Genomic DNA, 15,566 nt, shown 5'->3' with positions numbered 1-15,566 from the left:
TTTTTTTATTTTTTGGTATTTATCATTTCTCTTTTTTCTGCTCATTTTTCTCAAACTTTATTTTTACTTTTTCCTCTCATTGTTATTTTTCTCAATTTTTTAAATTCTTTTCTTTTTTCTTAATCTTTATTTTTTTTCTTGCCTTTTTTTCTCATTCTCTTTTTTATTTTTATATTTTGTTTGATCTTTTTGTCTTTTTTTTCAACTTCTATTATATTTTTTTTAATAAATAAAATATTGAATAATCTACAAAAGGATCATCTTTTTTTATATCAAAGCAAATTTAAGGACATAAATTATTGTTAGGAATTTCTTTGAGATAAGTTTTGCCTCTAGAAAAAAATTATAGAACAACTCATAAATCAAGGCACAATGTGGTAGTGTCAAGTCTTGCTTGTGGAGCATAACTTGTTGTTTGAAAATCCTTGAGTTAAGTCTTGCTTCTATGACAAGAGTTATAAAACATCTTATAAATCAAAAAATAATGGGTTAGTGTCAAAACTTGTTCATTGTTCGTAACTTGTTCTTTTAGGAGGTTCTTGGGCTAAGTTTTGTCTTAGAGATCACACTAATGTAACACCCCGTATTTTTCTAGCATTATCTAAGTCCCAGTGAATGAGTATTCATAAATAAAAATTTCTAAACACTCATTATTTTTTAGTTTAGGTCCTTCCAATGCATAGAAAATTGAATTAGCTTTCCAACGATATAAAATTTGCCTAAATTCAATAACCGGATAAGAAGTTATGGATATTTTAAGTTGGAGTCATTAAACACCGTCATTCAAGCCAGTAGCACGTCCCGAAGTATGTAAAAATGACAATTTTCACTTTCCAGTGAGGTACCACGATACTGGCGCATCGCGCCACGGCTTATTTTCATATTTGTCAGTTTTCAATGCACCAACGTGATCCCTCTACATTGCAGTGAACTTCTAAGTCACATCCAAGGGGTAACAAAATTCCACCGCGTCACGTTGATGGTTCAATTCCCAGTTGTCCACTTTCCAGTGACATGGTGCTATAGCGTCGTATCGCGCTAAGTGCCCAGATCAGAATTTTTCAGTTAATTTCTAATTTTAAGTTTTGAGTTTTTAAATCATTCCAGGGGTATTTGAGTCTTTTTTCCACGGCTCTAGTCAGCCTTTAACTCAAAATTCAACCCTAATAAACCTAGTTACACCATTATTCATTATGTTTTTCCCCAAATTAAATCTTTCTCTCTCAAGAGGCAAAAACTCTAGCTCAAGAATTAAAGTCAATCCTCAAGAATCTCTCCAAGAACCTTCAAGAACTCATCTTATCAGGTATGTTAGGTGTTCAACTATAGGTTCCCTTCACCCATAGAGTCCAAGAATCTCTTTTTTAAACCTACAAGATCTCAGATTTATGATTTCCATATTTAATTTAGATTGAATTCATGTTCATGATATTAGTTGGGTTTCAATCCATGATTTAAATTCAAGTTTCGTGAAATAAAATAACATGTGTGATGAATATGTGATTATCTTGATAAACCCTTAAACATACAAAGTGATTAATGCATCTATGATGTTAATTTGGTTTGCCATCCATAACTATGATAAGATTCATGAAAAATAGAATAGTATTTAGGGGGAATTATATGAATTACATGCTAAACCCTTGAATTTGCAATTAAATATTGTATTCATGATGTTTATGTGATGACCATTATCATGTGAAATACTCATGCTCCCTAAGTATTTGCTAAAATGCCTATGTAAAGTAGATAGAGGAATCATGAGATGTTATTATGAGATTTTAATTATGTACAAACTTATGCCAAACAAGTATTTGATAAAATATTTATATGAATTGACTAGTGAAGGCATGACATGTTATTATGTGATCCCATTCATATACAAAGTAATGCATTACAAATGTTTGATGAAATGTCTCTATGAATGAATTATGACCAACTAAACATTGTTATGTTATTCAAGATTATGCTTTGCTTTACTTTTCATGCTATCGAGTCTTGGGGGTATTTAATACCCGATAATTTAGCTATTTACCTAGAGCCAACATCAGTTACAGAATCTCAGTCATGTCATGATCCATAGTACTCTCATTCAGTTACAGAACTTAGTAGAACTCAGTCAGTCACAGAACTCATAAAAACTCAGTAGACTCAGTATCAGCCCAACCTAGTTTAGTATAATCAGTTCAGTTTCTTTTAGTTGGGAGTAAGATTTAGTACTGAGCGAGTGTGGGGATGGCGACTTCCCCATCGGATAGGCAGAGCTGTTAGTAGCAATCCCTGTACTCCAGAACTGCGTAGCCAGCGTAGGATGATGATTCACCCGACAGACTAGGCTTGACTACCTCCCAGGGGTCACCCGTCAAATTAGTCTTGGCTCTGCCTAGGTGTCACCCATTAGTTAGGCTTCACATCCTAGTTTTCTAGTATTAGTACCCATGGGATGGAATTAGCACCTTTCTAACTATGGTCATAACCACTATCAGCTCAGATTTGGGGAATGTCGGTTAGTGATTTCCACCCATAGTCTCATTTTCAGTCTTAGTTTAGAATTCAGTTTAGTTCTATAGAATTAGGACTGTCAGACACAGTCACTCAATATCAGTCATTCAGTTATTAGTAACTTCAGATGTCAATTACTCGTTATCAAAACTCAGTACTTAGCTTCAGAAAAGCTCAGTTATAGTATACATATACACTTAATATTTACACTAGTTTTAGTTATCCATGTACCCTCATATTTGGTTACTCTATATCATTCAATCAGTTACTATACATGCATATGAGCTCTTGCATTCAGCCTTACCTCATCTAGCATACTAGTATATTCTATGTACTGACGCATACTCTTTCTTTGTGCTATGATGTCTTATATCATAGGTTTGGACGCTACGGTTCTCGAGCGCTCTTAGATAGATGTAGTCAGTAGTCATAGATTTAGTAGTGAGTCCTCAGCTGTTGAGGATATGTTTTTATTTCCGCATTTCAGTAGTTTTAGTATTTTAGTTGTTGGAGTTAGTTGGGGTTTGTCCTATCAACTCCACTTTCAGACAGTTCAAAATAGAGGCTTTCAGACTAGATTTTTCAAATAGTATTCAGTTTTACAGATTGTTATTTTAGATATTATATTTTTTCAGTATTTTAGATTTTGAACCCTATGGCATTTTAGCCTAATTCCATATTTATTTCAGTATTATTATCTAATGTTCATAGAAGATATCACTCATGGGTTAGCTTGTGGTCCTTCGGGATCGTAAGCACCGTGTGACAATTAGGGGGTAGTCTCAAGTCGTTACAACTAATAGAGCATCACATTAATCAAGACACAATATGATAGTGTCAACTCTTGTCCATGGGGTGTAACTGGTCTGCTAAATCTTGCCTCTAAGGCTAGAGTTATAGAATATCTTATAAATTAAGACACGATGTGGTAGTATCAACTCTAGCCCATGGCCTATGGGGCGTAACTTATTGTTTGAAAGTCCTTGGACTAATTTTAGCCTCTAATGCAAGAGTTATAGAGCATTTTACAAATCAATACATAATGTGGTAGTGTTAACTTGTAAGACCCCGCAAAACTTCTGAGCTTAATTCAGTCCTTTAAGCTTGTTAAGGGGTCCCAGACTTGGAAAATTCTAACCAAGTTCCCAGACTTAGCCTCTTTTGGCTTTTGAAAGCTGCCAATCTTATCTTGCCATCTTAATGTCATTTAATGGCTCGTATTTTCATAAATTCATGATTAGGAAGGTCAATAGGTGTTCCCGAATAAGTTTTAAATTTTTTGAAACATGTTTAGATCATGTTCGAAGTCCTAAAACAGTGGACCAACACGATCTTGGTGTGCCGCATCGCCAATTGCATTGGTCAACATTTGTGCGGGATGCCAGAGCCAAAACTTCTAAGGCTCGACGCGATCATAGCGTGACGCATCGAGTATCGCATCGCAGCCATCAATGCATCGCGTTGCTTGTAGCGTCGGCACTCAGTTTTTAGTCATTAAATGACCGCGTCATCAAGGGCAAAAGGGTCAATTTTCCACCCCCTGTATAAGTCATAAACACATAATTCAGCCTTATTTCACACAAATTATAGTGGTTTCTCTCTCAAATCCATTAAGAAGAAACTTAGGATTTCCAATTGAGGATCCAATTTCAAGAATTTCACCATTCATTTTCAAGAATCTTCCATCCAAGGTATGCATAGTATTGATTTATGAATTCCTTTCATGCATAAAGCTCAAGAACCCTATTTCAAATTATAAATCATGATGTTTATATTATGGGTTGATTTGTAACCATGTTTATCTTGTTGTACAATTCCCAAGTTGGAATCTTTATGTGTTTTTTGTGAAACTACATTAGCATGCAAGTTGAAATCCATGAATGGAGTTGTTCATAATATGTAATTTGATTACACCTATGTCCTAAGTTGTGCATGTAAGGTGTTTGACAAAATGCCTAAGAGGATAGAAATTATATATTATAGCTTAATTGTAACCCATATGATAAATGCATGTCTTACCCTTATGTTCAAATGACTCCCATGCTATTGATATGCAATGTAGATATTTGTTGGAATGCTCGTGATATTAGAGTATGAAATTATGATACTTACTATATGCATTCCTTCCATGTACAAGTTTACGATAACCATGTGCTTTATGAAATCCCCAACTTATTATATTATGGATTGTTGATGTTGGTCAGTACTCAAGAACATCATGCCTTGTCAGTTTTCTTTTATCGAGTCCTGGGGGTACTTGTACCCAATAACTTAGCTATGTTCCTAAAGCCAGTGTCATATTTTCATGATACTCTCAGTCAAGCCATGGTCAATAGAACTCAGTTAGTCATGTGACTCAGGAAAGCTCAGTAATTCAGTAATCTCAGTAGTATTTCATCAGTCAATGGAACTCAATTAACTCAGTCCAGTTCAACTCAGTTAATCATATTTAGTATCTATTCCTATGGGAGTAGATTTATCACCAAGTGAACCCAAGGATGGGAACTCACCTGCCAGTAGAGGGTGTAATTCTTAGAAGCAATCCTTGTGTTCTAGAACTACATAGCCAGCATAGGTTGAGACATCTAACCTTCCAGTTGAGGGTTGATGAGGTGTCTTACCTGCCAATTGAGGGTTCCCACTTTTATCATTTGAGTACCTGCTGATTGAGAGACTCTCACATCTTGCCCTTACTGGTGGCGCGGTATTGACACCCTTCTAATTGGAGTTATAGATTGGACCCCAACTCAGTTATATTGCTTTATTTAGGGCATATTGGTTAGATGACTACTTCCCATAGTTACAGTTTCAGTCTCAGTCTCAGTAATAGTACTCTGATAGTTCTACAGAATTCAGGACTGTCAGATACAGTCAACTAGAATAGTATGGAACTCAGCTAGTTCCATCATAACCTAGACTGTCAGATACAATTTCTTAGTATCAATTATAAGTAACTCATGTTATCAGTATTCAGACTCAGTAGTCAATATCATCACGAATTCAGTTACAATCATTTATTCATGTATGTATTCTCATATTTATGTTATATAGTCAGCTAGCATTGTTCAGGCATTTGAACCCTCTACATTCAGCCTACCTCACATGCATACCAGTATATTTAATCATACTAACACATTTGTGCTATGGTGTTTTATACTATAGTTCCAGAAACACAAGTTCTATAGCATCAGTAAGACTTCAAATTTCAGCAGCTATATTTAGCAGTGAGTCCTCATCATTAGAGGATGATATTATTATTTATTTCATTATTTCAGTTTAACTTTCAGTAGATAGAGTTAGTTAGGACATGTCCCATCAACTCCTTATTCAAACAGTTCACTCTGTTAGAGGTTTTCAGACTATAGTATGCTCAGATAGTTTATTTTAGTTCTTATTTTGGTATTTGATATACCGTACTTTTAGGTACAGATATCAGTCATGGGTTATCTTGTAATTCTTTGGGATCATGAGCACCGTGTAGCGTTTCGGGCACCAAATTTGGGGTGTTACTCAACTCTTACCCATGGGACATAACTTGTTGTTTAAAAGTCCTTGATTTATAAAACATCTTAGTAATTAAGATACAATGTAGTAGTGTCAAACTTATCCGTAGAGCAAAACTTATTATTTAAAAGTCCTTCGGCTAAGTCTTGTCTCTAAAGCAAGAGTTATAGAACATGACATAAATCAAAACATAATGTGATAGTATCAACTCTTACCCATGGATATAACTTGTTATTTGAAAGTCCTTAGGTTAAGTCTTGCCTCTAAGGCAAGAGTTATAGAATATCTTATAAATCAAAACATAATGTGGTAATGTCAACTCTTTCCCATTGGGGACAACTTGTTAGTTGAAACTCCTTGGTCTAAGTCTTTTCTCTAAGGAAAGATTTTTAAAACATCTCATATATCAATACACAATGTGATGGTGTCTGCTTTTGCCTGTGGGGCATAACTTGTTGTTTGATAGTCCTTAGGATGAGTCTTACATCTAAGACAAGAGTTATAGAGCATTTCATACGTAAAAAACATAATGTGTTAGTGTTGAATCTTGCCTAATATATGTAACTTGTTTGAAAATTTTGGATAAGTTGTACCTCTAGGGCGAGATTTGTAAAACATCTCATAAATAAAGACATAATGTGGTAGTGTCAATGCTTGCCCGTGGGGAATAATTTATTATTTGAAAGTCCTTGAATTAAGTCTTGCCTCTAAGACTAGAGTTGTAGAACATATCATAAATAAAGACATAGCGTGGTAGTGTTAACTCTTGCCCGTGGGTCATAATTTGTAGTTTAAAAGTCCTTGAGCTAAGTCTTGTCTATAAGACAATAGTTGTAGAACAACTCATAAATGAAACATAATGTGGTAGACTCAACTCTTACCCGTAGGGCATAATTTATAGTTTGAAAGTCCTTGAGCTATGTCTTTGCCTCTAAGGCAATAGTTGTAGAACATCTCATAAAGGAAAACATAACATGGTAGAGTCAACTCTTGCTCGTGAGGCATAATTTGTAGTTTGAAAGTCCTTGAACTAAATCTTGCCTCTAAGGCAATAGTTGTAGAACATCTCATAAATGAAAACATAACGTAGTAGAGTCAACTCTTGCCCGTGGGATATAATTTATTGTTTGAAAGTCCTTGAGCTAAGTTTTGTCTTTAAGCCAATAGTTGTAGAACATTTCATAAATGAAAACATAACGTGGTAGAGTCAACTCTTTCCCATGGGGCATAATTTGTAGTTTAAAAGTCTTTAAGCTAAGTCATGCCTGTAAGGCAATAGTTGTAGAACATCTCATAAATGAAAACATAATGTGGTAGAGTGAACTCTAGTCTGTAGGGCATAATTTGTTGTTTGAAAGTCTCTGAGCTAAGTCTTGCCTCTAAGGTAAGAGTAATAAAACATCTCATAAATCAAAATACAATGTGGTAGTGTCAACTCTTGCCATGAAACATAACTTGTTAACTTGTTTGAAAGTCATAAGTCTTGCCTCTACAATGTGGAAGTGTCAACTCTTACCTATGAAACGTAGCTTGTTGTTTGAAAGTCATAAGTCTTTCCTTCATAATGTGATAGTGTCAATTCTTGTTCATGAGATGTAACTTGAATAGAAGAAATCGAAGAAAAGAAAAAAAATAATAAAAATTGCGGAAAAAGAAGAAAATGAAGAAAAATATTAAAAAAATAAAAATCAGAGAAAATGTAGAAGTTGAGAGAGAATGGAAAAAAATAAAAGTTGATAAAAATAAAAATAAAGGTTGAGAAAAAATTAAAAAGAAAAACAAAAAAAGTTTTTTTTTATAAAAGTAGACATTGAGAGGTGTAAAGAAAAAAAGTAAGGGTTCAAAAAACTAAAAAGAACAAAGAAAAAAGGAAAGAAAAAATAAGAAATCAAAGTTAAAAAAAAAAGTTGAGAGGAAAAAGGGAAAAAAGTAAGGGTTGAGAAAAATTAAAAATAAAAAGAAAAAAGAAAAAAAATCAAAGTAAAATTAAAAGAAGGAAAAAAACAAAAGTTGAAAGATATAAATATGGAGTTGTTATCCGATATGAGGATCATTTATATAATTTACACCATTGGTCGGGGACAATTTTATCCAAAAAAATATTAGTTAATAGGTAAAGACTATTTTAAGGAAACATTTTTATTTTTGGGCTAAAATTTGAAAGTCAGCCAAATTTGGGTCTATTCCTAAGATTTTTCCGTTACACGAGAAGCACCTATAGAAGTTCAAATTTTTGATAATTTTAATTTACAATATTCGGTATGCATTTAAATAAAATATTGGCACTTGGTAATTATAAGGGGTAAAAATAAACCAAAATAGTGAATTGCGTAACGAAATACTTAATGAAGCAATTCTAAATATATAAAGAGACTAAATAAAGTTGTTCCGACTAAATCTTCTAATATTTTACTAAATATAAAAATAGAATTAAGTTAACTTTGTATAAATACATACTTGCCCAACCTCATTTATTTGAGTCAGATTGATTCGAGACGAAATTTAAGAAAGATTAAAAACTTTTGAAATTTGTGATCTAAAATAAGCCATAAATATTTGTGTGCCTATAAATTATTTCATTAAGAGTAAAATAAAAATTTTAAAGTTAAATTCTTACTCCCAACATCCCAATCAAAAAATATATCAACCGCAAATTTGAAAAAAAAAAAAAGAATGAATTGAATATCTCAATTATTTTGGACTAGAGAAAATATTTTATTTTTACAAGATTTCAGAATATAGTCATATTGTATCTTGATCCACTTAAATTTGATATCACCCATATTTTCCTCCTCCTCATTTATTCTTATGCTTTTAGGTAGTTTGGCAGTCAAATCTACCTCAACTTTGACCTTAGCACAAGCATTGTCAAAATTTAATATACAATACTTAATGGTTATACAGAATATAATTTTAGTAACGAAGTATATTCAATTCTGAATTTTTGCTCACTATAAACTCAGCATCCGCATTAGTCGGACTCCAATGCGAGTATCAGATATTGGATGGGGAAAAAAAGTCAGGCTAAAATTGTCAACCATTAGAATTGTCAGATTAATCATCACCCAACTTTAGGTATGATCGGATCGATCTATCTCATTGTGTCCTAGGGATGGACATGGTAGATTATAATGAAATTTAAATTTTAATATCGTAGTTTAGATAATATGATTAGTGTGTATATATAGTATTTATAAAAAAATAAAAAATTGAAATATTGAAATGTATAGTTACATATATGATTCTTATAAATTATTAAATTATTCTAATCTCTATCTCTATCTATATGTATAATCTATATCTATATCTATAATATATTAAAAGTGTGAAGACCCTTAGAAAAGTGATTTAAACTTTTTACCCTTCATTAAAAAACTCTTCTTTAAAGAAAATTATTTTTTCACAATATTTTTTAATTTATTATTTAATTATTTTTATTATGTTAACTAGATTTCGTAAAATATATGGGACTCCTAAAATATATGGTAGAAGAATTAATTAATATTTTTCTTTCTATTAGACTTTCTAAAATATATGGGACTCCTAAAATATATGGTAGGGGAATTAATTAATATTTTTCTTTCTACTGTTCAATTAGAAAAATGCTCTTAAAATAGGACTCTATTAAGGAAATACTTCTATAAATATTGAGATGTACGTTAAACTAGAGAACAAACCGGTCTGTCTGTTGGGAGAATATGATTGATGCTCATCTAACTTGATCTGATTGCATGTCTAGATAGGTGGATGCTTGATTATCTAACCCTCAACTTCTTCACTGTTTTTGTCAGCATAATAGAATTCAACATGTGTGTGTATATATATATCTTCTTTGTTTTCATTCAAAATCATTCTTTATGGTCAAAATTTTTGCTCAGACAACAATTAGTTGGATCAAAATCAAAGCTTTGTGATCACTATTATATTAATTTTATATAGTTTACAGGTCGTAGATGAATGTCGGTTGGCTTTGAAGAATTTCTTGTGTAAAGGTTAGGTTTAATTGTACTGTTTTGATATTTTTATTATCTTATTATTTTATTTTAATTTATAGATGCTAGATATTATGGGTCGGCTTTGAATTTTTTTTTTTTTTGATACATGTTAGGTTTAATTGTATTATTGTAATATTTCTATTAGCTTGTTATTTTGTGGTAGTTTACAATTCGTAGATGAATCTCGAAAGGCTTTGACAAATTTTTGTGTGTAAAATTTAAGTTTAATTGTATTGTTTTGATATCACTTTTATCGTATTATTTTGTTGCAGTTTATAGGTGATAGATAATCATTGGTCGGATTTGAGGAATTTTTTATGTAAAGGTTAGGTTTAGATGTATTATTTTGATATCTCTATTATCTTATTATTTTGTTATTGTTTACTGGTGGTAGATGAGTGTCGGACGACTTTGAGAAAGTTTTTATGTGTAAAGATTAGATTTAGTTGTATTATTTTGATGTCTCTATCATTGTATTATTTTGTTGCAATTTAAAGATGGTAGATGAATGTCGATCGACTTTTAAAAATATTTTTAGTAAAGGTTAGGTTTAATGAATGAATTCTCCATCTTTACATACTCAAAAGATATTAAATTTAATTATTATATTCATCTTTATTATTTAAATAAATATCCTATTTAGTGTAATGTTTAAAATCATTAAAGTGAGGTATACGTGCAAGGTGTGTACACCTAAACTAGCTATATTAAAAGTGTGAAGGGCCTTATAAATCACGTTTGAACTTTTGACCCTTTATTAAAAGTCTCTCCTTTAGATAAAATTATCTTTTCGCACATTCTATTTAAATTACAAATTCAATAAATCAATATAAATTTGGCCGAGAGTACAAATGCACAATCAATATCCTATTCTAACTAAATTTGAACAAACAAAAATAAAAATCCTATACAAAACCAATAAATCAATATGTATTCCCAAATTAGCGTGTCAAAAGGAAAAAAAAGGTGTCCTAATGAAAAACCTCAAAGTGGGAAAAAATTGTGAAAAGTAAAAAAAAAAATTGTATTAGCGTATTAGATACAAAATCCTTTGAAGAGTATAATTTGTGTGAAGGTAATTTAAATAATTTATTTTTTCTTTTATGTACACAAAAATCAAAATCCTATTCTAACTAAATTATAACATACATGTTCATATTCAACCCAGAAAAAAACTAATCTTATCTATAATCTATAATCTATATCTATAATATATTAGAAAATTACTCAAATACTTCTATAAATATTAAGATGTGCGTTAAACTAGAGCAGAAATCGATACTTATTGAAAAAACATGATTGATGCTCATCTAAATTGATTCGGTTGCTTGTCTAGATTGGTGGATGCTTAATTTTCTAACCATCAACTTTTTCACTGTTTTTGTCAATATAATAGAATCCAACATCTGTGTATAAATATATCATCTTTCTTTCCATTCAAGTTATTCTTCAGGGTTAAAATTTTTACTCAGACAAGAATTATTTTCATCAAAATTGAAGTTTTGTCATCATTGTTGTATTTTTTTATTGTAGTTTATAGGGTGAATTTACAGGTGGTAGATGCATGTCGGTCAATTTTGAGGAATTTTTTTAGGTAAAAGTTAGATTTAATTGTATTGTTTTTATATCTCCGTTTTGAGAAATTTTTTTGTGTAAAGGTAAAGTTTAGTTGTATTATTTGAATATATCTATTATCGTATTATTTTGTTATAGTTTACAGGTGGTAGATGAGTGTCAGACGACTTTGAGGAAATTTTTGTGTAAAGGTTAGATTTAATTATATTATTTTGTTCATCTTATTGTTTTGTTGCAGTTTACAGGTGGTAGATGAATATCGATCACTTTGACAAATTTTTTTTTGGTAAAAGTTAAGGTTTAATTAAATAAATTCTCCAAAAGATGTTGAATTTAATTATTGTATTCATCTTTATTATTTAAACAAATATCCTATTTAGTGTAAACACGCGCGAGGCGCGTACACCTAAACTACTAGTACTTATAAAAATATAAAATAGTCATATTACAAAATCAATTATTTAGATGTTGGAACTTTAACTACTTTATCTTGATTGAAATGTCTTCTTTGTGTAATTAATTGATGAATGGAGTTGTTCACTTTCTTTTGAATACGTCAACATATGTAAGATGTTGGTATGATATAATTGAGACTTCCCCGTGTTGGTCAGGGTTCATTTCCCTACCTTGTAATTGTCTCTCATATTTCTGATTCCTATAATGACCCGCATAACCGTTCTCTTCTTTTGAACTCATTATCCTAGTTTGAACCTTCATATAGCTTCATTATATTATTTATTACTTGTAGGGATGGGTAGCACGCCCCGCGAGATGATAGGATGCGTTAAGAGGTAAATTTTCAATTTTGAAAGTTGGAAAGTTTGATCAAAGTCAACATTTGATAAAAGATGAGCTCGAAATGAAATTTTGAAAATTTCATTAGGTTCGAAATTTGATTTTGGGTTAGAAAACTACTAGTTTTGGTCCTAAGGCATTCGAGCGAATTCAAGTCATTGATTGAAAATTTAAAACTTAATATTCAACCTCAATCAATATTTGATCAAAGCCATCTCGTATATGTTATTTAATGATTTCAACTAGTCTAAAACATATTTTATTATCAATTTGCACTAATGATATATGTCCGAAAGGTCTCAAATGAGTTTTGGGTACTTATCTAAAGTTCGGTATTTCAACGTTGTTGAGTTTAACTAGTACCACCTAAATCAAATGAGATCAAAATGGTGTTGGAATTGAACTATTCGACCCGTACTAAAATTTTAGAACCATTACAAAAAGAACCATCACATTTTGAATTCGTTTAGGGAGATATGACTATTTTAGCGAGGATAGTTGGTGCTGAGTTCTAGTGTGAATGCGATTGAGATGGAAGAGTGTGACTACACTGAAAAGGTGCGATTGCGCTAAATGAGTTTGCATAAACAGTGTATTAAAAGGTAGATTTTAGGATTTTAGTTTAATTAACATTTTGGGAACTATGAAGCTTTAATTAACATGAACATTGATGTGTTCTTCTCGTGTAGACATTGGAAGCGTGATTCTACTTTTTTAATTTTTCAATAATACCCTTATGTTTTCATGATTTTTATTTGGAAAAATTGAGGTTCGAAACCTCCAAGATAAGAAACCTAAAATTATTAGTTTAATGATCAATTTCTAATAAGTTTTCATTGATTTTTGGAATATAAAGTCCTTATGTTATGGGTAAATTAATTTGGCATCAATTTTTAATTTTGTCGATTATTTCATCATTTTGAATTGTGTATGAACACAAAAATTTGGACTTTTTTTTGTGTAAAGTTAAAAAAAAATTGATGATTTGAGCTCTGCTTTCGATGCAATTTCATTTTTGAATTACTTATCTTATTGATAAACTAATTTTTGAATAAAATAACTATTTAACCTTGAAAATTTGGTGCTGACTTTTGGGACTTGAAAGAAATGTATAGTAATATAGGTAGTCATAGATTCGTAGATCTTTTTATAGATAGATTAAAAGTATTTTGAGGTTGTTATGAAAAGAAAAGTTAACTTTGATAGTTCGTGGCACGTTTTCTCGACACTCGAGGTAGGTTTTGGCTTACTATTCTTCAAACTTAGCTTAGGTGAGAACTTATCATGTAAAACATATTTTGTATTGGGGAAAATATTAGATTAGAGTACTTTTTTTTTGTTTAATATTGGTATTTTATTAATAAATCAACAAAATTTAATCACAAATGGACCAACCCATATAAACAAGACAGACTAGAACTATTCCACTGACCTGGCCCAGCCTGATCTAATTTAAATACATATAACCTAGTAGGGCTTCTAAATTAGTGCTAAGTTTCCTAATCTTCATCTCTTTCACGCCTCTCTCTGAAATGACGATCTCCTTCACCAACTTTAGCTTTTGTTGACTGATGCTTTGGGTGGTCACTATTGTGCCTCTATTATCATGGCTTCCTTGTGATATCAGTTTGCAGAAGTAAGTAGCACCTCTTTTTCTTTATTTTGCTTTTAGCACCTTCAGCTGATTGTACTGTAGATGCTTCTCTTGTTGTAGTTGTGTTCTCCGATGGATGGGAAAGTGAAATACTTTTTGTATAGCTATGAGGGATCTAGTCAGATGAGATAAGCTATTATAACTGAGTGAGCTGACCCTGTTCTCTTTTCTGCTACTTTTCTGGATTTGTTATTGTTGACCTTAATTTTTTCACTTGTTTGTGCTTCACAGATATGGTAGGGAAGAAGATATTGGGATGCTTGGACCCATGATTATTCGGTTACCATCCTCATTCCCAAGTTTATCAAGCTCAAAATGACCCATAGACCCTCCCATGATGCTAAGATTTTTTTTGTTGGTTGAAGTAACTTAGGCTAGTTAGTACATGCACTCTTTTTTATGCTTCTATGGAATGTACATATGTTGCATGTAAACTATTCAGCTGTTACCTCCCCTGCCCCTTTATACTTTTGATGGTGTAACTCTCAACTATGGACACTGCTATTAATCACTATTTAGGATGCCTTTTCCTATTTTCTCTAGCTGATGAAAGCTTGTAATAGTGAAAACTCTTATATCTATTGCTAAGTTTTCAAAATAGTTAGCTAACTAGTTACCTTCTCTGTATATATGCTGATATTTCACTTATTTGCATTGCAAGAGTTGTTGTATTTTCCTGACTATATTTATTATGTTCCATGGGCACTTCAATACTCTTGTTAGTACCTTCTGCATAATGAGTGAATCCATCTGAATGATCATTTTGTTGTATTGTGTCTATTTGCAATGCTTAGATGCTTGTAGGATAGCATGTTCTTCTGCTTGCATACTGTCTGCATACTGAAGTGATTCTCCTTTAACGTATAGTACATCCCTATTCATATCTCCTAAGCAGAATGAATATGAACTTCCACTTTCTTCTCCTCTGAATGCTCTATCTGTGTTGTACTTACCCATCTTTCTATAGGTGTCTCCCATATAACTCTGGTAGCCTTTATCTTGCTCTTTAGCTTATCAAACTCCTTTATTATGTTTGGTCATTCATTAGGGAACGCATCTGCTGGTTTTCTCACTTTCAAAATCATCCTCAGATTCCTTGTTATATTATAGATAATCGGCAACCATATGGTGTCCTTGTTGTCATTTTTCTTCTTATTTCTTCTCCTCTATAGCTCCCACAGAATGATGTTAGGTAGTGCAGACTATCTTAGAATTAATCCTCTTAGGGTCAAGCCTTGAATAGGTATACCTGCAAAAGAAGAAAAGTAGGACCAAGTCCTATTAGCATAAAAAGATCTTCTGAAGACATGAGCTAGTGTCTCTATCGCAGGTTCTTCACAACACCAATACTTTAAGGGTCCTTGCAACCCCCACCTTCTTACATTGTCATCTACTGGTACTCTGCTTTTCCACAATCTCCACTTAAAAATGCATATTTTAAATGGCAGACCTTAATCCAAATACTTTTATATGTGCTATTTACATACTACTTATTCCTGATGTACTGCCAAGCTGACTTCACTGTAAACAACCCTATTGAT

At 31.8% G+C, this 15,566-nt stretch overlaps 1 long non-coding RNA gene across 2 annotated transcripts; it reads left to right on the top strand.

The window, feature by feature from the left end:
- The first annotated feature begins 13,684 nt into the window (after window positions 1–13,684).
- On the top strand, window positions 13,685–14,637 carry LOC107858491. Of its 2 annotated transcripts, XR_001671013.2 has the most exons (3): window positions 13,812–14,007; window positions 14,086–14,171; window positions 14,257–14,637. It is a non-coding gene; the product is annotated as an uncharacterized LOC107858491 (long non-coding RNA). The 2 variants fall into 2 exon arrangements; XR_001671014.2 differs by lacking the exon at window positions 14,086–14,171 and having other exon boundaries at window positions 13,685–14,007.
- The last annotated feature ends 929 nt before the right edge of the window (window positions 14,638–15,566 follow it).

Source organism: Capsicum annuum, chromosome 2 (assembly GCF_002878395.1).
Source record: "Capsicum annuum cultivar UCD-10X-F1 chromosome 2, UCD10Xv1.1, whole genome shotgun sequence".
Classification (NCBI taxonomy): Eukaryota; Viridiplantae; Streptophyta; class Magnoliopsida; order Solanales; family Solanaceae; genus Capsicum; species Capsicum annuum.
Note: the sequence above shows the minus strand (reverse complement) of the source record. Positions and strands in the feature narration are given on the sequence as shown.